Raw genomic sequence first — 21,766 nt, forward strand, 5'->3', positions numbered from 1 at the left:
CAATTCAGTGGTTTTTAGTATATTCATAAAATTGTGCAACCGTCACCACCATCTGATTCCAGAAAAATTTCATCACCCCTAAGGAAGCCCTGTCCTGGTTAGTCAGCCAAGCACTATCTCATCTTCCACCCAAACCCTGGGCCCCGGGTAACCACAATCTACTTCCTGTCTCTATGGATTTGCCTATTCCAGACATTCACCAGAAATAGAATCATGCACTTTGTGGTCTTTTGTGTCTCTCTTCTTTCTCTTAGCATTATGTTTTCAAGGTTTAGCCATATGTAGCATGTATCAGAGCTTTATTCCTTTATATAGCTGAACTAGAGGCCCGGTGCACGGATTCGTGCACATTGAAAGGAAATTAATTAGGTGGCTGGTGGGGCAGGACTGGGAAAGATGGAGCCAACCTCCCATGGTCCCTCGCCGGCCAGCCGCACCTGGGGCGGTGCCAGGGCTTGAAGGGCATCTGCGGAGTAAGCTGGGTCCCTCTGGCAGGTGGGGTCCCTCGGCCTAACCCGCAGGGATTGGGCCTAAACTGGCAGTCAGACATCCCTCTCACAATCCAGGCCTGCTGGCTCCTAACCACTTGCCTGCCTGCCTGCCTGATTGCCCCTAACCGCTTCTGCCTGCCAGCCTGATCACACTTACCCAATCCCCTGCCAGCCTGATCACACCCTAACCGCTCCCCTGCCAGCCTGATCACACCCTAACCACTCCCCTGCCAGCCTGATCACACCCTAACCGCTCCCCTGCCAGCCTGGTTGCCCCCAACTGCCCTTCCCTGCTGGCCATCTTGTGACAACATGGGAGGTGGCCATCCTGTGATGATGTGGGGGTGGCCATCTTGGGGCAGCCATCTTGTGATGACATGGGGACGGCCATCTTGTGTTGACAGGAGGGCATGAGGGTCAATTTGCATATTAATAGGATATTCCATTGTATGGATATACCACCTTTTGTTTATCTATTCATTAGTGTGTGGACATTTTGGTTGTTTCCACACTTTGCCTATTGTGAGAATGCTGCTATGAACATTTCCATACAACTTTATGAAGATGTATGTTCATTTCTCTTGGGTATATACCTGGGACTGGAATTACTGGGTGGTGTGGTAACTCTATGTTTAACCTTTTGAAGAATTCCAAGACTTTCCACAGCAGTTGAACCATTTTTACATTACCCCTAGCAATGTATGAGGGCTTCAATTTCTCCATATCCTCACCAATACTTGTTACCGTCCATCTTTTTTTATTACAGCCATCCAATGGGTGCAAAGTGGTACATCATTGTAGTTTTTCCTCAGCTTCATCACCCTGGGCACCACACTCACTTCACTCTAGTCCCCGCTCTGGCTTCCTCACCCCTCTGTTGGGCCTTCTCGATGAATATACATTTATCTCCATGTAGTTCCTCAGAGGGTCCCCACGGGATTGAGCCACCGCCCACAGCATTAACACCCATCGCCATGCCCTCTGTTGGCTCTCTCTTCCCTGTCTCACTTCCTAGCTCCCACGTGTACTTCCTGTGATCATTTCTTATACCCAAATCCTGGTCTCAGGAATCCAAGCTAAGACACATTGCCTAAAGGGTCACAGCGAGAAATTAAGAAATTCTTCTAAGAGCAATGGGAGGGGCTTGAAGTGGAGGGGTAATGGAGCCTGATCTCTCTTTTAAAAGACCACACTAGCTTCCAAGAGGAAACAGGCTGCAGGACATCCAGAGTGGGAGGAGGAGAACAGGGAGGCGCCATTGCTTTCGTTCGCTGGACTGAACGGAGCCACAAGGAGCGAATGGACAGACATGCACTTAGTGCTTGGGATCTGCTCGGGGAGTTAAATGGAATTGGAAAGGGGTGGGAAAACCTCTAGATCGGTATGATGTCTGGGGCAGAATTCGATGGCATGGTGGGATTTCAAGAGATGGAGTTGTGCGTGTGGCATCCAGGTGGAGGGCAAATAGGAACTAACACAAAAAGGAGGATTCTAAAAGAACAGAAGGAGGTTGGTTTGACCAGAGCCCAGGGTGCCTGGAAGAGGAGCAGGGAGAGAGGAGCTGAAATGGTCAGGAGAGGGTGTCCCTGCTTCTTAGAAACTTCTTGGGAGCTGAAATGACCAGACCGACCTTAAGTAATGGAAAATGAGGCAGGGGCAGGAGTGCACTCTTGAGGTCTCTGAGGAGGGGAGGGTCAGGGTGAGGATGAGGTCGGAGGTGGAGACGCCTTATCTGCTTATCCTTTTCATGTGGTCTTTCATGGAGCAAAATTTGTGATGGGGTCAAAATTGATAAGGTCAATTTGTCCTCTTATGGATCATGCTTTTTCTGTCAAGTCTAAGATCTCTCTGCCTAGCTCTAGGTCCTAAAGATTTTCTTTTTATATATGTAATTATTTATTGTTCAAAGTATTACATATGATTTTCTTTTTTTACTAAAAGTTTTATAGTTTTACATTTAAGTCTGCAACCCATTTTGAGTTAATTTTTGTGTAACATGTGAGATTTAGGTTGATGTGTGTATTTGCCTATGGATGTCCAATTGCTCCAGTAATTTAAAAAGTTACCTTTCCTCCATTGAATTGCTTTCGCATCTTTGTCAAAAATCAGCTGGGCACATTTATGTAGGTCTATTTTTGGTTTCTCCATCTTTTCCATTGATCTATGTATCTACCCTTCTGCCAATAAGAGTTTACATTTCTGTAGCTGTATAGTAAGCCTTAATATCAGGTAGAATAATTCCTCCCACTTTCTTCTTCTGACTCATGATTGTTTTACTATTCTAGGGCTTGTGCCTTTCTATATATTTTTTATATTTTGTTAATGTGGTGTATATTATATTGATCGACTTTTGTATGTTGAGCCATCCTTGCATTCGGGAATAAATCCCACTTGGTCATGGTGTATAATCATTTGAATATGCTGCTGAATTTGGTTTGCTACCATTCAGTTATCCCCACTCACCCATGAGATCTGGTTGTGAGTCCTTGACTGCCACGAAAACATAAACAAGTGACTTTACAATGAGGTGGGGTGGGTGGGAGAACTACAGAGAATGTAACCAGACTACCCAGTTTTGTTTTAAAAGTGTTCCTCAAACTGCACTATGGACCTTTTAGATTAGATCATTGTTGTTGAGGTGTTTTGCATCAATGTTCCTAAGGGAGATTGGTCTTCAGTTTTCTTTTTTTCTAATGTCTTCATCTGGCTTTGGTACCAGGATAATGCATAGAATGAGTAAGGAAGTGTTCCCTCCTCTTCGATTTTCTGGAAAAGTTTGAGAAGGAGTGGTAGTAATTCTTTTTTAAGTGTTTGGTAGAATTCGCCAATGAAGCTACCAGGTCCAGGGCTTTTATTTGCTGGGAGATTTCTGATTACTGATTCAATCTTCTTACTAGTTACAGGTCTATTCAGATTTTCTATTTCTTTGTGATTTGGCCTTGGAAGGTTTTGTGTTTCTAGGGATTTCATCTAAGTTACCCAATTTGTTGGCATACAGTTGTTCACAGTACTCTCTTATAATCCTTTTTATTTCTCTAGAATTAATAATGCCCCCACTCTCAATTCTGATTTTAGTCATTTGAGTCCTATTTTTTTCTTTCCTTAGTCCATCTAGCTAAAGGTTTGTCCATTTTGTTAATCTTTTCAAAGAACCAACTTTTGGTTTCATTGATTTTCTCGTTTTTCTATTTCATTTATCTCTGCTTTAATCTTTATTATTTCTTTCCTTCTGCTAGCTTTGGGTTTAGTTTGTCCTTCTTTTACTAGTTTCTTAAGTTGTAAAATTAGGTTGTTCCTTGAGATCTTTCTGGTTTTTTTAATAGTAGTATGTATAGCTATACATTTCCCCCTTAACTTTGCTTTTGCTGTGTTCCATAAGTTCTGGCATGCTGTGTTTTCATTTCATTTGTCTCTAAGTATTTTATAACTTCCTTTGTGATTTCTTTTTTTATAATTGCTTGTTTAAGAACGTATTGTGGCCCAGCCAGTATTCTCAGTGGTTAGAACACTGGCCAGTGCACCAACAGGTTGAGAGTTTGATTGCAGGTCAAGGGCACATACCTAGGTTGCGGGTTCACTCCCCGCCCCCCAATTGGGCCACATGCCAGAGGCAACCAGTCCATGTGTCTCTCTCATATTGATGTTTCTCTCTCTCTCTCTCTCTTCCCCTCCCTTCTTTCCACTCTCCCTGAAAAGCAATGGAAGAAAATATCTTTGGGTGAGGATTTAAAAAATATTTTTTTAAAAGTATTAAACTCATTAGTACACATGCTCCTCAGTAAAGAGAAAGAAAAATTTATGAACAATCAGAATAAGCCCTTCATGACATTGCTGCTTAGTCCTGGATGAAGATGAAATTGTCAACAATAAATTAGTTAGATAAGTCTAATTGTCAGATTTTTAAAAAAATCCAACAGTGAAATCCCTCCTCACATGTGTATATATTCAGAAAGTCCTCAGATTCATTCAGCCAACAAATATTTACTATTTCATGGGGCATTCTGTTAGAAAAGAGGCTTACATCAATGAATGAAACAGGTAACCATCCCTGCCCACATGAACTTACATTATAAACAATAACCATACTAAACAAATCAATCACATAATATGTTACAAGGTGATGTTATGGGGGCAGGTTGCAGTGTCAGGTAGGATGGTGAGGGTCAGCCTTGTTCAATAAGTCATACTCAAAGATTTACAGGATGTGAGGGAATACGCCACAAAAAATATCTAAGGGAAGAGCATTCCAGGAGAGGGAATTGCCAGTGCAAATTCGTAAGGGGGCAGCATGTCTGAATCTTCAAGGAACAAGAAGAATGAGAGAGTGCTGTGAAGGTGAAGTCAGCGGGGTAGCAGGGAGGCAGCTCATGGAGAAATTATGGGTTTAGGATTTTGAGGAGAGTATTGACATCATCTGACTTATTTTTAAAATTATGTTTTTATTGATTTCAGAGAGGAAGGGAGAGAGATAGAAACATCAATGATTAAAGAATCATTGATCAGCTGCCTCCTGCACACCCCCTACTGGGGATCCTGCCTGCAACTGGGCATGTGCCTGACCGGGAATCAAACCAGCAACCTCCTGGTTCATGGGTCAAGGCTCAACCACTGAGCTATGCTGGCCAGGCTGATCTGAAACAAGCAACCATCCCTGCCAAGGTGAACTTATTTTTACTTTTTAAACTTTTTTTTTAATTTCAGAGAGGAAGGAGGAGGGAGAGAGAGATAGAAACATCAATGATGAGAATCATTGATTGGCTGCCTCCTATACGCCCCTTACTTTGGGATCAAGCCTGTAACATGGGCTTGACTAGAATTGAACCTGGGACCCTTCAGTCCACAGGCCGACGCTCTATCCACTGAGCAAACCGGCTAGGGCTGACTTATTTTTAAAATCACTCTGGCTGTTCAGTCTTCACAGAGGGACAAGGCTGGAAAAAGGAAGCCAGTAAAGAGGCATTTGCAATGAGCCAGGTGAGGAGTTATGGTACCTTGGATTAGGATATTAGTGGTAGAAATGGTGAGAGGTGGTTGGATTTTGAAGTACATCAAAGGTAGACATTGACCAGACAGAGAAAGAGTCAAGGTGGCTCTCGGGTTTTTGGCCTAAGAAATGAAAGAATGGCCTTGCCATCAGCCAAGATGCACAAAACCGCGGTAGATTTGGCTAGGTGAGCATCAGGACTTCTGTTTGGGGCCTGTTGAGTTTAAGATGCCTGTTAGGCATCCAAGTGATGGTACCCAGTGAACAGTAGAACATACGATCTGGAGTTGAGAACATTGATGTTAACTCCCTTCTCTAATAGGGTTGGAGACAGAGAATTAATTATCAAAATGATGTCATGACTTTTATACAACAAACTTTTGGTTTTGGAAGCCATCTGAAGCAATCTCCACAATGTGTCCTCCCCTGGAGTGTGTCAAGTTATTTATCAAAGTCTGCAAAGTGATGAGAGAAGGGTTCTTATCCACTTGCAGCTGTTTTCCAGCTTGGGAAAATAAACATGATGATCTTTTCATTCAATTTTCAAGTGTCTCTTTGTCTTGTGCAAAATAATTTCAGTGAGTTCTGCAGCAAAGTTTATAACTAGATCACCGAGAACCCCGAAAGGTTTTTGGCATTTGTCTTGTAGCTGACAGACGATGTGGGTGATATCCCTCCTAGGACACAGGGGGTTGTGTGGGATCCCATAAGTCATAAGGGCAGCTTCCTGAGTGTTCACTGTGTGCCATGCCATGCGCTGTGCCAACTGTTATATCTGTATCAATGGTGTCACAACCATGCCAAGAGGGAAGTTTCATGACTATACCCATATAGCTGGGGAACCTGAGGCTCCAAGGGAGAGTGACTTTCCCAAGTTCACGTGGTACATGAGTGTTGGAGGTAGGACTAAATGCTCTGAGGGACCCTAGAGATGTCCTTGAAGCTACTGAGCTCTGCCGGGTCATGCAGTGGAGGCTGATTCCAGGTCAGGGGGTTTGGAGGCGCTAGCTTTCTGCTTGAGCTTAGGCTCAGGACTCTAGAACTTGGAGCCACTCTGGCCTCCTGGGCCTGGCCTCAGGATCCAAGCCCCTGCTAGTCTTTAGTCCCCATAGAGGGGCCTTGGGGGGCAGGGCAGCCTCTGCTAGGTCTGTGTGGGAGGACACTAATGAACAAATTAAGAGGCCATCACAGCCCTGCTCTTGTTTCCCCGTATTCCTCAGACCTCCTTCCCTGCGTCACCGAAAATGCCCTCCCACCCACTTCTGAGAACCCTGGGAAGAAGATAAAAGTAGGGTGTGGGGCAGGTGGGGTGTTATTCACCATTTCCCTGCCTGAAAAAGAATCAGTTTCTCCCAGATTGCAACCCTGGTAATCCCCTCCAGCCTCCTCCCACAATCTCCAGCCTCCTTAATACATAGACACACAGGAAAAGGAGGTCACGGTGATTATGCTTCCCCCAGGAAAGATGGGGAGGTGGCATCTAACAGGAACCTTTTTGTTGGGTGTGAGGTGCCCCTCAGACTTGGAGGATGATGTAACTACCCACAGCTCTTTTACCCGTTTGTGCTCAGGACTGGAGATTCGTGTCTGGGATGCCATTGACTGTCTAGCTACAGGTTGTGTACTGCACAAGAGCATTCATCCAGAGTCCAAAACCCAGAGGAAGGGGTGACTTTTCTGATACACACAAAGACATTATATGGATGGGCTGGACGTTAGTCTGTTCATTGAACAAAAAGTCTTAAAGTGTTACATTCAAAGCTTAAGTTTTTTATTTTAACATAAAACATATAAATGTGCATTCCACTAACCGATCTTTTGACATAGGTCCAAGACCTCTTCTTTTCTCTACCCATCAAAATTCCAGTTCATTACCTACATCTATAATTTCCAATTTTGGAGTCCTGAAAGTACAATGGGAACTTAAAACTCTTGTGGATTATCTGCAGGTAGAATTACTGAGGATTTCTCTCTCAGTTACCCTGCTCATATCTAATCAGAGAGCAGTGTTTCAACAATTTGCCATTATTGGGATTTCACAGTCTCCAACCTGGATCCCAAAGCTCCCACTAAAGGCACTTTGGTCCATGAGTAGCTGCCCAATTAGTGTTGCTGAGGGGGCAGGACCTTCTATACTACCACCTTACTGTTGTCCTTCCTCTACTAGCTTTTTAAGCGAGCATTTATCGAGTGTTTACTATGTGCCAGCTTAGTACTAAATATTTCTCATGCATTGTCTGCCACACTAAGAGGCCAGAATTATGAGCTTCATTTGACAGATGAGGATACTGAGACACAGGAAGGTAAAATGATTTGCTCTTTCTGATCACATGACTTCTATGTTTTTTCTATTCTAAGACACATTGCTGAAATCAGGATTTTGATGAAACAGAAGAAAGAAACCATGATTTTTAAATGTGTGCCTTTTTTTTTTACATTTTTAACTTTTATCCTGAAATAATTTCAAATTTACAGAAAAGGTCACAGGAAGCCAGCAAAAAAACCTCTCACATGCCCTTGAGCCAGAATTATATATTGTGAACTTTTTGCCATATTTATTTTTAAACTATTTTTTCTCACTTGGGATGATACACACACGATACAATATACAGATGATTATAGAACTGTGCACCTGAAACCTATATAATTTTATTAACCAGTGTCACCCCAATCCTATATAATAAAGAGCTAATATGAAAATTATCGTCACGCCTTCATGCCCTCGCGCTGGGGTCAGGGGACCTGAGGCCACACCCCCCACCCAGCAGGGCTTGACGAGGGTGGGGCCGGCCGGGTCTGGGTCTCACACGATTTCAAGGTGCACGCGGATGTGCAGGGACTTGACTCTGGGTCCCATGGTGCACCCCAGACTCTGACAGGATGGAGATTTTCATATACATTTTACTAAATTCTTTCATCTCTGACACTTCTATTATAGAAAAAGGGCAAATAGCAATATTAAAATATTTCCTCTAATTAATTCCTTTTTAATGTGTATGAATTTCATGCACTGGGCCACTAGTAAATTCAATAAGAATAAATACAATTTTCTTTCTCTCTCTCTCCTTCTCTCATATCTGAATCATTTGAAAGTTGAAGACATTGTGCTTCTTTTTCCCTAAATATTTCCCAAGAGCTAGGATATTTTCTTACATAATAATATTATAACTATTAAAATCAGTAAATTTAACACTGAACAATCTATGATTACCTATTTCATGGTTCACATTCAAATTTTGCCAATTTTCCCAATAATGTCCTTTATAGCAAATTTTTCCCAGGGCAGAATTCAATTCAGAATCACACGTTGCATTTAGTTGTTAATCGCTGTAGTCTCCTTTTTCTTTCCTGACATAGACATTTTTGGAGGGTCAGGCCAATTACTTTGTAAAACGTCCCACGTTTTGGTTTGTCTAATTGTTTTCTCATTAGATGCACGCTATGCACTTTGGGCAGGAAGACCACATAAGGGATAGCCTCCTTAGTACATCTCACACATGTCTGTTTGTCCTGTCACTGTGATGTTAACCTTGACCACTGAGCTAAGGTGGGGCCTGTCAGCTTTCTCCACTTTCCTTTAGGAGGAGGCACTTTGAGACTGAATATTCTGTTACTCATCAAACTTTCACCCACAATTTTAGTATCCATTGAGTCATACTCATATTCATATGAATTGCTATTATGGTTGCAATTCCATCATCCCTTCTATATTTATTAGTTGGCATTCTGCAGCATGGAAAGGCTCTCTCTTCTCTCCCATTTATTTTTTTATTAACAGTACGGGCTCATGGATTCTTACATTAGTCAGTGGAAAACAATGCAATAATGTCGTTATTTATGCTGAAGTTTTGTCACAAAGAGGTGGAATTTAAATCCAGGTCTTTTTTGTGGTTGTTAACCCTCACCTGAGGATACCCTTTCCATTGATTAAGAGAGAGTGGAAGGGAGGGGGAGAGAAACAGAGAAACATTGAGCAAGAGAAACACATGGACTGGCCACCTCCCACACATGCCCTGGGACTGGGGATTGAGTCTGTAACTAAGGTACATGCCCTTGACCAGAATCGAACTCCCAACCCTCCAACTGAGCAAATCGACCAGGGCAAACCCAGGTCTTCTCTATTCCAAAGCCTATGTTCTTGACCAGTCTCCTATGCTCCATGCTGCTTACTAACTGTGTTACCTTAAACTCTGTAAGAGTCAGCTTTAATATTAGGATATAAGAAGCATGTGTAATGAATGGCAAATATCCTAAAGGAAAAGTCTGTGGTGTTCCCACTCAGCTGAGTCTTAGGGCTAATCCCCAATCTCTGCCAGGACCTCAGTACAATTCCACTCAACCAACTCCAAGCTGCACCTGCCTTTGTACTAGTGGCTAGGGCCAGGCACACACGGGTAAGTCAGACCTGGTACCAGCCAAATTGAGGTTGCTCCATCTGATTCATAGATATTTTGTTAGTTTATTTTGTTCATTAGATTCCACATAGAAATCATATAGTACTTGTCTTTCTCTGACTGGCTTATTTCACTTAACATATGCTCTCCAGGTCTATCCATGCTGTCATAAAAGTAAGATTTCCTTCTTTTTTATGGCTGAGTAGTATTCCAATGTGTAAATGTAACACAGCTATTTTATCTACTCATCTACTGATGGACACCTGGGCTGCTTCCAAATCTTGGCTATTATAAATAACACTGCAATGAACATAGGGGTGCATATATTCTTTCCATTAATATTTCGGGTTTCTTCTGATATATCCCCAGAAGTTAATATATCAGAAGGTCATAAGGCAGTTCCATTTTTAATGTTTTGAGGTAATTCCATACTGCTTTCCACAGTGGCTGGACCAATATGCATTCCCACCAACAGTGCACAAAGTTTCCCTTTTCTCCACATCCTTGCCAACACTTGTTTGTTGATTTATTGATGACTAGAGGCCTGGTGCACAAATTCGTGCATGGGTGCGGTCCCTAGGCCTGGCCAGTGATCGAAGCGTGAGCGTCTGGCATGGAAGGGTGGGTCCCAGCTGACCTCTGGGCCCTGGGCAGCACCTGGGCCTCTGGGCCCCAATGTGCCCCCCTCTGCCTGAGTCATCGGGCCCCCGTCTGGCTCCCTCATCGCCTGGGAGCTGGGTGGCAGCCCTGCCCCCCACTGCCACCACTGGTCGCTGTCTGCGGGGTGATCGGCTGGACAATTGGGCCCCGTTTGCACCTGCCTTGGCCTGGCACCACCCACTCACCCACTCCACCATCCTGCCATGGTCCTGCTCTTGTCGGGGTCCATCGGGGCCAACAGCACCTCCACTGCTGCCTGCTGCCAGCGCTGCATTGCTGACACCCACCATGTTCTGCGCCCCCCCGGTGGTCAGCGCACGTCATAGCAAGTGGTCACCCCCCAGCGACAGAGGAAGCCAAGCTTCATGCCCGCCTAGGCTGGCTGCCAAAGGATGGGCCTGTGGGCAGCAGCCACAGAGCAGGTCTGAGCAGGCGGTAGGCTTGGGTCGCCGGCAGCAACCCAAGCTTCCCGCCCACCCTGGCCGGCTGCTGGAGGGACCTGCAAACAGCCCTCAGCCCCTCACCCAGGCTGGCCAGGTCCCCCAGCGGGGACACTCACCCCATGGGGGCGTGGCTGGCCTGCAAACTGCCCCAGCCCCTCGCCCAGGCCAGCACCATCCCCAGTGGGGACCACCACCCCAGTGAGGGCGTGGCCAGCCTGCAAACCACCACAGGCCCCTTGCCCAGGTCGCCCCGAAATCTGAGGGGTCCCAGATTGGAGAGGCTGCAGGCTGGGCTGAGGGACACCTCCCCTACCCCCCTGGATGAATTTCATGCACTGGGCCCCTAGTCTATATATATAAAAGCCTAAGCGACCAGAATGACAGGAACAATTGGAACAACTGGTAGCTATGACATGCACTGACCACTAGTGGGCAGACGCTCAATGCAGGAGCTGCCCCCTGGTGGTCAGTGCACTCCCACAGCCAAACTCCCCAGGCCAGCCAACCTCCCGCGGTCCCTCCCCCTGGCCCCTGGGCTGGGACGGGGGACAGGGGTGGGTGGCAGCAGACATGCCCCTTTCCATGGGGGGCCAAGGGTCGGCTCCCTCCTCGGGAGCAGTGGCCAACCTCCTATGCCCTGTCCCTCCCCCTGGCTGGCAGACCTCAATTGGCTTGCTGCCCGCCTGCCCCGGTAGTGGCGTGGTGGCAAGAGAAGGAGGAGGGGTGTAGGTAGGAAACCACGTGGTGGCAGAGTGCTGACAATGGCGGTGATGGTGGCCAGCATTTGTTCCTTCCATGCCCGGCCCGGAAACTGTCGCCTCCTCTCCGGCCCGGCCCTGATTGGCCGGGCCCCAATTGGCCCTGATCGCCAGCCAGGCCTAAGGACCCTACCCGTGCGTGAATTTCGTGCACCAGGACTCTAGTATATCAATAATTGCCCTAAATGTAAATGGTCTGAATTCACCAATAAAGAGGCACAGAGTAGCAGAGTGAATCCAAAACCAAAACCCAACCATATTCTGCTTACTAGAGACACATCTAAGCTGCAAAGACAAAGGTAGATTCAAAGTAAAAGGTGGAAAATGATTCTCCAAACAAATAACATCCACAGAAAAGCAGGTATAGCCATACTTATACCTGACAAAATAGATTTCAAGATAGCAAAGATAACAAGAGACAAAGATGGACACTTTATAATGATAAAGGGGACACTACATCAAGAAAAAAATAACACTTCTTAATATATGTACTCCCAACCAGGGAGCACAGAAATATATAAAACATCTACTCTCAGAACTAAAGGGAGAAACAGATCAATCATAGTTGGGGACCTTAATACTCCATTGACAGCTCTAGATAGATCAAACAAATAGAACATCAATAAAAAAATATCGGCCTTAAATGAAACACTGACCAAATGGATATAATTGGCATTTACAGAACCTTTCATCCCAGAGCATCAGATTATACATTCTTCTGCACATGGAACATTCTCGAGGACAGACCATATGTTGGGTCACAAAACTAGCATCAACAAATTCAAGAAGATTGAAATTATGCCAAGCCTATTCTCTGACCACAATGTCTTGAAATTAAAGGAAGTAAAGAAACACACGAATACATGGAGATTAAACAACATACTACTAAAAAATGACTGGGTCAAAGAAGAAATAAAAGATGAGATCACAAGATATATGGAGGCAAATGAGAATGACTACAACATATCAAATTCTCTGGGATGCAGTGAAAGCAGTAATAAGAGAGAAGTTTATATCAAGAAACAAGAGAAATCCCAAGTAAACAACCTGACATCACATCTTAAAGAACTAGAAAAAGAAAAACAAAAGCAGCCCAATAGCAGCAGAAGAAAGGAAATAATAAAAATCAGAGCAGAATTGATGAAAGAGAGAACAAAAAGACCATATAAAAATGAATAAAACAAAGAGCTGGTTCTTTGAAAAGATTAATAAAATTGATAAACGACTGGCTAGATTCACTAAGAAAATAAAGGGAAAAGACCCATATAAACAAAATCAGAAATGAGAAAGGAGAAGTCACCACAGACATCATAGATATACAAAGGATCATACTAGAGTATTATGAAAAACTATATGCTACCAAATTCAATAACCTAGAAGAAATAGATAAGTGCCTAGAAATATATAACCTTCCTAGACTAAATCATGAACAATCGGAAAATCTAAATAGACTAGTCAGTAGTGAGGAAATTAAAACCACCAAAAGCCTCCCAAAAAATAAAAGTCCAGGACCAGATGGCTTCACCAGTAAATTCTACCAAAAGCTCAAAGAAGATTTAAAACCTATCCTTCTCAAACTCTTCCAAAAAATTGAAGAGGCAATACTTCCTAACACATTCTACAAGGCCACTATAAATCCTGATACCAAAACCTGGCAAAGATGACACAAAAAAAGAAAACTACAGACCAATATCTCTGATGAATACAGATGCAAAAATTCTAAACAAAGCACTAGCAAATCGAATACAACAGTAAATAAAAAAATATAATACATCATGATCAAATGGGGTTCATTCCAGGGGCACAAGGATGGTTCACTATATATGCAAATCAATCAATGTAATACACCACATTAACAAAAGAAGGTATAAAAATCATATGATCTTATCAAAAGATGCAGAAGCATTTGATAAGATACAACATCCATTTATGATTAAAACACTCAATAAAATAGGAATAGAAGGAAAGTACCTCAACATAAAAAAGGCCATATATGATAAACTCTCAGCTAATATCATACTCAATGGTGAAAAACTGAAAGTTTTTCTTCTAAGATCAGGAACAAGTCAAGGATATCCACTCTCAACACTCTTATCCAACCTAGTGCTGGAAGTCCTAGCCAGAGCAATAAGGCAAAAGAAAGAATAAAAGACGTCCAAATAGGGAAGGAAGAAATAAAACTGCCACTTTTTGCAGACATGATCCTGGATATAGAAAATCCTAAATATTCCATCAAAAAACTATTAGCAACAATAAAAAATACTGAGTCAAGTTGCAGGATACAAAATCAATGTCGAAGGTGAGGCAGGGCTTCTTACTCACATGGGGCCGCTCTTGCCCAGGTGGTTCCCTTTCTCTGTACCCACAAGACTGCTTTACCATATAAGCTCAGTTCCCGTTGGTAGAAATGACACCAAAACTGGGCTCTGACTTCAGGGCTGGAAGGCCTTTCTGCCCTAAAATTTTGCTCAATAGATCTCAGCTTCCTGCCAAGGCCTTTCCAACCTGCCATCTGAACTTACCTGTGACTCCTGCTCGCTCCTGCTCCACATTTCCCAATGCTTTCCTATATACTAACAACAAAACTTCAGAAAAAGAAATGAAAAAAACAACTCCTTTTGCAATTGCAACCAAAAGAATAAAATACGTAGGAATAAACTTAACAAAGAACATGAAAGACCTACATACTGAAAATTACAAAGCATTATTAAAAGAGATTGAAAATGATACAACAAAATGGAAACATACCTTGTATTCATGAATTGAAGAATCAACATAGTTAAAATGGCCATATTACCCAAAGCAATATACAGATTTAATGCAATCATAGTATTTATCCCAGAACCTGGCATAGAGGGGTTAAAAATGCAGACTTCAGGGTATTCAAATCTAGCTCCCTCACCTATAGCTATGTAGCCTTAGGCAACTAACTTCCTTCCTGAATCCTCCTTTCCTCTTCTGTAAAATAAGAATTACAACCTATTATTTATAGAATGAAATTGAATAACTATCTGAGTTTATGTAACACTCAGTGTCTGACATAAAGGAAGACCTTTATATAGTTTACTAGTGGCCCTATGCACGAAATTCGTGCACGGGGTGGGGGGTGTCCCTCAGCCTGGCTTGCACCCTCTCCAATCTGGGACCCCTCGGGGGATGTCTGCCGGTTTAGGCCCGATCCTACTAAACCGGCAGTCGGACATTCCTCTCACAATCCAGCACCGCTGGCTCCTAACCACTCACCTGCCTGCCTGCCTGATTGCCCCTAACCCAGGGGTGGGCAAACTTTTTGACTCGAGGGCCACAATGGGTTCTTAAACTGGACCGGAGGGCCGGAACAAAAGCATGGATGGAGTGTTTGTGTGAACTAATATAAACTCAAAGTAAACATCATTACATAAAAGGGTATGGTCTTTTTTTTTTTTAGTTTTATTCATTTCAAACAGGCCGGATCTGGCCCGCGGGCCGTAGTTTGCCCACGGCTGCGGCCTAACCACTCCGCCTGCCGGCCTGCTCGCCCCCAACTTCCCTGCCCCTGCCGGCCTGCTCGCCCCCAATTGCCCCCCCCCCCCCCCGCTGGCTTGCTCACCCCCAACTGCCTCCCCCTGCCAGCCTGCTTGCCCCCAACTTCCCTGCCCCTGCTGGCCTGCTTGCCCCCAACTGCCCCCCCCCTGCCAGCCTGCTCGCCCCCAACTCCCTCCCCCCGCCTCTCCCCCCCCCCCCCCGCAGGCCTGCTTGCCCCTAACCACCTCTGCCTCAGCCCCACCATCATGGCTTTGTCTGGAAGGACATCCGGTCTTCCGGAAGGTCTCCCAGTCTAATTAGCATATTACCCTTTTATTAGTATAGATTGTCCCTGTCATTAATAGGTTGAAAGTTTGGTAAGAATATTAGGCATTTCTCTATATCACCACTAGGTGTCGACACAGGCTTGGCTAAAATAGCAGCACTAGCTTCCCAAGTATAGAAGCCCTAAGAAGTCTGGAACAAAAGGGTCTTAGAGTTGGAGAAATTGAAGACAGAGTTGGTAGGAGGACGTGGCAAATCATGAAATATTTGAACTCACTTGTCCTGCCTCCGCCCTGGGCTAGTCTATTTTATCCATTTGTAGTACTAGGTAACTATGAGTGCTAACTATGTGACAGGTGCTATTCGTTCTTTAAAATACAAACTCATTGAATTCCCAGAAACAACTATATGGGGACAATGAGGCACAGGGGAGTTAAATGACTTGCTCAACAACACACAGATAGTAAATGCAGAGTGGAATCAAAACCCTGGCATTCTGGCTGCAGTCAAGGTTATTCCAGAGCTTGCTTCTTTGGTCACTTTGGTAATAATTCTTGTTACATTTTTAAATCGTCCTATATCACATAGCTTCTTTGGTGACTTAACAAATAACTATTGTTCCATTACAGGTTAAATTTCCTGAATCTAAGTCTTAGTGAGGAAATAATGTGGATTTTCTAAAAAAGTAATTGTCAAATGGAGAGATGATATAGGAAGGTAGGTATTGTGTTTTTACAAAACATTGTGCTATAAATAACAATCTTTTGCTGATTCTTTCACTTTAGCTCCAAGTTTGCCATCCAGTTTCAGCTTAATTTGATGAACCTGGTTATCAGCTGTATCAGAGGCTTGGAGGACAACTCAGAAAGGAGGAGGTTGGCCTGGCCTTTCATTCATTTATTCATTCCTTGATTCAATAGCTATTGCCTCCTCCTCCCTGCCAGGCCTTGTATTGGGCTCTGAGGCCAATAAATGACCCCCAAATGAGCCCTGCCTTCAAAGTGCTCACAGCTAGTGAGGGTTAACTACCATAGGACGTGTGCACACATTGGCACTGCTTAATTGCCCATCTCTCCAGGGCTGGAAGGCCTTTCTGCCCTAAAATTTTGCTCAACAGATCTCAGCTTCCTGCCAAGGCCTTTCCATTTGTCTTATTCATTTCTCTATCATCCCTGCCTAGCACAGTGCCTTGCACATTTTAGGTGTTCAACAAATGTTTGCTGAATGAAAGCAAAGCCTTCATAAAGGAGGCAGCACTTGATATGGGGCTTTGACAACTGGAAAGGCTCTTGCCAGGTGAAAACAGGGGAGAGGGGACACCCCCTCAAAAGTGACAGGGTCATTTTATTTTACTTTTTTTTTTTTTAATATATTTTATTGATTTCTCACAGAGAGGAAGGGAGAGAGATAGAGAGTCAGAAACATCGACGAGAGAGAAACATCGATCAGCTGCCTCCTGCACATCTCCCACTGGGGATGTGCCCGCAACCCAGGCACATGCCCCTGACCGGAATTGAACCCGGGACCCTTCAGTCCGCAGGCCGACGCTCCATCCACTGAGCCAAACCGGTTCCGGCTTTATTTTACTTTTTAATTGAATTCATTGTAGTATTCATGGATTGAAGAATCAACATAGTTGATTCACATTAACAAAAGAAAGGATAAAAACCCATTGGTTAATAAGATTATATAGGGTTCAGGTGTACAATTCTATAATACATCATATGAATATTGTATTGTGTGTTCACCACCCCAATCAAATTTCCTCCCATCATCATTTATCCTCCCTATACCCTCTTCTACCTCTCCCCACCCCTCTCCCTCTGGTAATCACCGTCCTGTTGTTTGTGTCCATTAGGTTTGTTTGTTCATTTGGGTGTTTGGGGGTTTTTTTTGCTTAATCCCTTCACCCTTTTTACCCAGCCCCGCAACCACCCTCCCCTCTGGACAGGGTCACTTTATAAAGATCATCCTGGCTGCTGTATGAAGGATGATGGTTCTTGGAGAGATGGGGGGCCAGTGAGGAGGCTGGTGCAGGGTCCAGGGGAGAGAGGATGGTGGCCTAGACCCGTGGTCAGCAAACCGTGGCTCGCAAGCCACATGCGGCTCTTTGGCCCCTTGAGAGTGGGTCTTCCACAAAATACCGCCACACTCAAGGGGCCGAAGAGCAGCATGTGGCTCGTGAGCTGCGGTTTGCCGAGCCGCAAGTTTGCCGACCACTGGCCTAGACCAAGGCTTTGTCGGTGGGACAAAAAAAGCCTGAAGAGGGATTTAGAAGGGATAGATAAGACTTGGGAAATGTGGAGCAGGAACAAGCAGGAGTCACAGGTAAGTTCAGATGGCAGGTTGGAAAGGCCTTGGCAGGAAGCTGAGATCTGTTGAGCAAAATTTTAGGGCAGAAAGGCCTTCCAGCCCTGAAGTCAGAGCCCAGTTTTGGTGTCATTTCTACCAACGGGAACTGAGCTTATATGGTAAAGCAGTCTTGTGGGTACAGAGAAAGGGAACCACCTGGGCAAGAGCGGCCCCATGTGAGTAAGAAGCCCTACCTCACCTTCTATAGTTTTCTGGGGCTCCAGCGAGAAGGGCTGTCTACTGAGGTCCGGTCAATGTCCAGACCTGGCATTAAGGTTATAGGAAGGTGGAGTCCTTCCAAAATGGACCTTATTCTTGCTCAGCAGCATACATCACAGACCACTGGTTGGCAGGACCCCTTTCTCCCTTTCATTATATTTTATTTTTCTTGGGGATATAACATACACAAAGTCCCCTAAGCTTATGGTAGAACTTGATGAATTTTTGCCCATGTAATCACCAACCAGATTAAGATACAGACCTTTTCCAGCACCCCAGAAAAGTCCCTCTTGCTCCTTTCCCATCTCTACTCGCTCTCCAACCTGGATAACTACTATTCTGATTTCTATCACCATATATTAGTTTTGCATGCCCTTGACCTTTATATGAATGGAATCATATAATATGTACTGTTTTTGTGCTTTGATTATTTTAGTCCACATACTCTATGTGAGATTAATCTATGATGTCACATGTATTTTGTACCTTTAGATGTAAAACACAGTATTCCATTGAGTGAACATGCCATAACTTATTAATTCCCCTGTTGATGAACATTGGGCTATTTCCAATTTGAACTATGAATAAATCTGCTATGAAAATTCTTACACAAGTCATTTTGTACACATAGGCACTCACTTCTAGAATGAATACCTAGGAGTGGAAATTCTAGGTCATAGCATAGGTATATATTTAGATTTAGTAGAAACTGCCAGTTTTCTAAAGTGGTTGTACCAATTTCCTCTCTTACTAGCAAGAATTTCAGTTGCTCCACATCCACGCTAACACTTCTCTTTTTAGCTCCTTCTCTTTTTCTAAACAAGAGTTCTCACTCTAAGACTCATCTTTTCCTCCAGTATTGAATACTGGGTGTGCCTTGCAGAGGTGCACTGATCCCTCAGCCCATTAGCAGCAAGAAAGTGAGAGGCCACATCCAGTTTGTTTGAGTCAGCTAGAGAAGAAATGGGCATCTTATTGACATAGATGTAACCCCAGGAACTGGGACGGCTGTCCATGACCATGAGCATGAAACCAACATGAGGACACTAGAGCAAAGATGGAATGAACTTGAGACGTGAAATGTCCTTGATGACTTTGCCAAGCCTACCAATTAACCTGGCATTGAGTGGTAGGCTACTTATTTTTTAAGCCAATTCAGTAGGATTTCTTTTTTCTTTTTGGAACTTGCAATGTAAAGGATATAGTCCATAAGCTCTCCTTGTAACCAAACCCAGTGGTGCCATTTCTGTCCTCACATAGTCATCCCCACTGAGCACTGCCTTGAAACCTTCTCTCTGGGATCCCATGCTCAGCTGGTCCTTCTCCTACCCACACTGGTCACTGCTTCTCAGCCTGCTTTCTTGGCTCCTCCTCTTCTGCTTACTATTTTATCCACCTTTTCTCCCTTGGGATCTCATCCCACACCATGATGTATCTATCACCTGTGAATGATAGATACCCACATATGTATCTATAGTCCAGACCTCTCTTCTGAGCTCCAGTCTCATACAAAACTGCCTATTGACCCTCTCCACCTAGATGCTGCCCAGGCATTTCACTTACCTTCTCAAAGCCAAACTCTTGATCTTCTCCCTCAATCTGATCCTTCTTCAGGCTTCACCACTTTAGTCAAGGGCTCTTTCACTCCTTCATACTCAAGACAAAAAAACTAGGTGTTATTGCCAATGCCCCAGTACCCACCCACATCTAATCTTTTTTTAATTTAAATTCTTTATTGTTGAAAGTATTACATGTCTCCGTTTCCCTCCATTGACCTCTCACCAGCCGCTCCCCCGCCTCACCCCAGCACATGTACCCACCTCCCTACTGTCTGTGTCATTTGGTTATGCTTATATGCATGCATACAAGTCCTTTGGTTGATCTCTTACACACACACACACACCCTCCCCTGCCTTCCCTCTGAGATTCAAGGGTCTGTTGGATGCTTCTATGTCTCTGGATCTATTTTAGTTCATTAGTCTATGCCACATCCAATCTTACATCCTGTCTACCTCCCCAAGCCACCACCCTGTCTGAGTCACTCATTTTGCACCTGGCTAGCTGCAACAGCCTTCTAACTGATCTCCATACACCCACTCCCAAGTGCCTTCCAAACCTTGCAGCCAGGATGGCCTTTCAGAAACCCAAATTTTATATCATTCCCCTGAAGAAAATGGCTTATTACTCTCAAGATAAAAATCCAAATTCATTAGGGGGCTCCACCTGCACTATTGCTTGGTCACCTCTAACCCTCACCCTGCTCCTTCCCACCTTCACATCTAGGACAAGTGGTTCTTTCTGCCTAAAACATTTCCCCTCTCACTCTTGCCCTGTACAATTCCTAATTGTCCTTGGTCTCTCAGCCTAAGTCCCAGCTTCCCAACACCCTGCATTAGGGCCCCATTAATTTTTCATAACTCTTTATACTTTCCCCCACAACACTTCACATATTGCATTATTATATATTGATCCGATTAAAATTATTAACATATAGTTAGTATTTGATGACTGTCCTTCCTGGCCCCTCCCCCAAGCCTCCCCCACTAGACTGGCAGCGCCCCAGGTTAGAACGGTGCCTATATCACGCCCTATTCTTCCTTCTTGCCTTTAGTGCTGCACTTACACGTAGTAAGCGCTCAAAAAATGTGCTTAATTAGCTAATAATTGAGTACACTGACTCATTCGATCCCCATAACAACCCTGTGAGGTAGGTATTTCATCAGACGTGAGGAAGCTGAGAGCCTGGGTAGGCGAGTGGCTTGCCCAAGGTACAGAGCAATGGGCGGAGTCAGGTCCTGACCCCAAGTCAGTCCTAAGGCCCGAGCCCGGATTTTTCCGCTCCTGAGCCTTGGCCCATTGGTGGAAGGACCAGGAAGGGGGAGGACTTTGAGCCAGGAGGAGGGTTTCCCTGAGTACAAGGGTTATCCACGTGGACCAAAGGGAACAGAAGCTCACTTACACGGAACAAGGTACGCCCCCCTCAGCTCTAGAAGTGTGTGATCACAATCTGCTGAATATGCATGAGGGGACCATGGGCCCGTGATTTGGGGCTGCCCAGGATTCGCCTGATTAAAAATTCTTCGTGCTTGAAGACTTTAGAGCCCTCAGAGTTCCTCAAACATAGGTATAAAGTCCTAAAAAGGTCATTTGGAGCGGATATTTGGAGAATGTAGGAGGAGAGACCTCCCAATTTGGGTCTCATGATCGGGCGTCTGCTGTAGACAGCCAAATCCCAGAAGGGGTCCTCGACCGCTGGACTAGAAGACGAAGGGGGCGTCTCCCCTGCTTCCTGCGGCGTCCGTGGCGAACTGAGGTGGAGGCCGGCTGCGACCGCAAAGGCAACAGTGGCGGCGGTGCCATGGCAGGGCTCGCAGGTACCGTGTTGTCGGCCTCCTGGGGGTTGGATGAGAGGCCTCCGTGCGTCCGCGCCGCCATGTTGTCCCTTTGGGGTCACCTTAGGCGTCCCGGTCCCTCTCTGGGGTTTTCCTTCCGCGCACCCTCGAGCCACCTCTGTCCGGTTTCACTTGGTTGCCCTGTTTGGCCCTAGCCCGGGCCTTGAGGGCCCCTTCCTGGCCGAGGGCGGGTCACGGGATTCCTGGGTTCTCGTTCTGGCCTCCAAGGTCAGCGCTCGCCAGTCCGCTCCCGGTGTGGGCGGGGGGAGCGGGCGGCTGGGGGG

The 21,766-nt window shown here is 44.8% G+C and overlaps 1 protein-coding gene and 1 long non-coding RNA gene across 12 annotated transcripts in view; one reads left to right on the forward strand and one right to left on the reverse strand.

The window, feature by feature from the left end:
- Positions 1–21,089, reverse strand: part of LOC118663732 — a 71,033-nt gene extending 49,944 nt beyond the window's left edge. Inside the window, exons 1-2 of one of the 2 annotated variants that reach the window (XR_004970131.1) lie at positions 21,050–21,089; positions 19,654–19,744 (exon numbers count right to left, since the gene is read on the reverse strand). This is a non-coding gene — a long non-coding RNA (uncharacterized LOC118663732). The remainder of the gene's footprint in view (positions 1–19,653; positions 19,745–21,049) is intronic. The other variant, XR_004970132.1, reaches the window with a different exon arrangement.
- LOC118663731 (BLCAP apoptosis inducing factor) overlaps positions 20,826–21,766 on the forward strand; it is a 30,682-nt gene continuing 29,741 nt past the window's right edge. For 4 of the 10 annotated variants that reach the window (XR_004970127.1, XR_004970128.1, XR_004970126.1 and 1 more), the window contains exon 1: positions 20,826–21,464. The gene's annotated coding sequence lies outside the window, so the exon portion shown is untranslated. The remainder of the gene's footprint in view (positions 21,465–21,766) is intronic. The other 6 variants (XR_004970130.1, XR_004970129.1, XM_036323645.1 and 3 more) reach the window with 4 other exon arrangements.

The sequence above is a fragment of the Myotis myotis genome, unplaced genomic scaffold (genome assembly GCF_014108235.1).
Source record: "Myotis myotis isolate mMyoMyo1 unplaced genomic scaffold, mMyoMyo1.p scaffold_m19_p_9, whole genome shotgun sequence".
In the NCBI taxonomy this organism is placed as follows: domain Eukaryota; kingdom Metazoa; phylum Chordata; class Mammalia; order Chiroptera; family Vespertilionidae; genus Myotis; species Myotis myotis.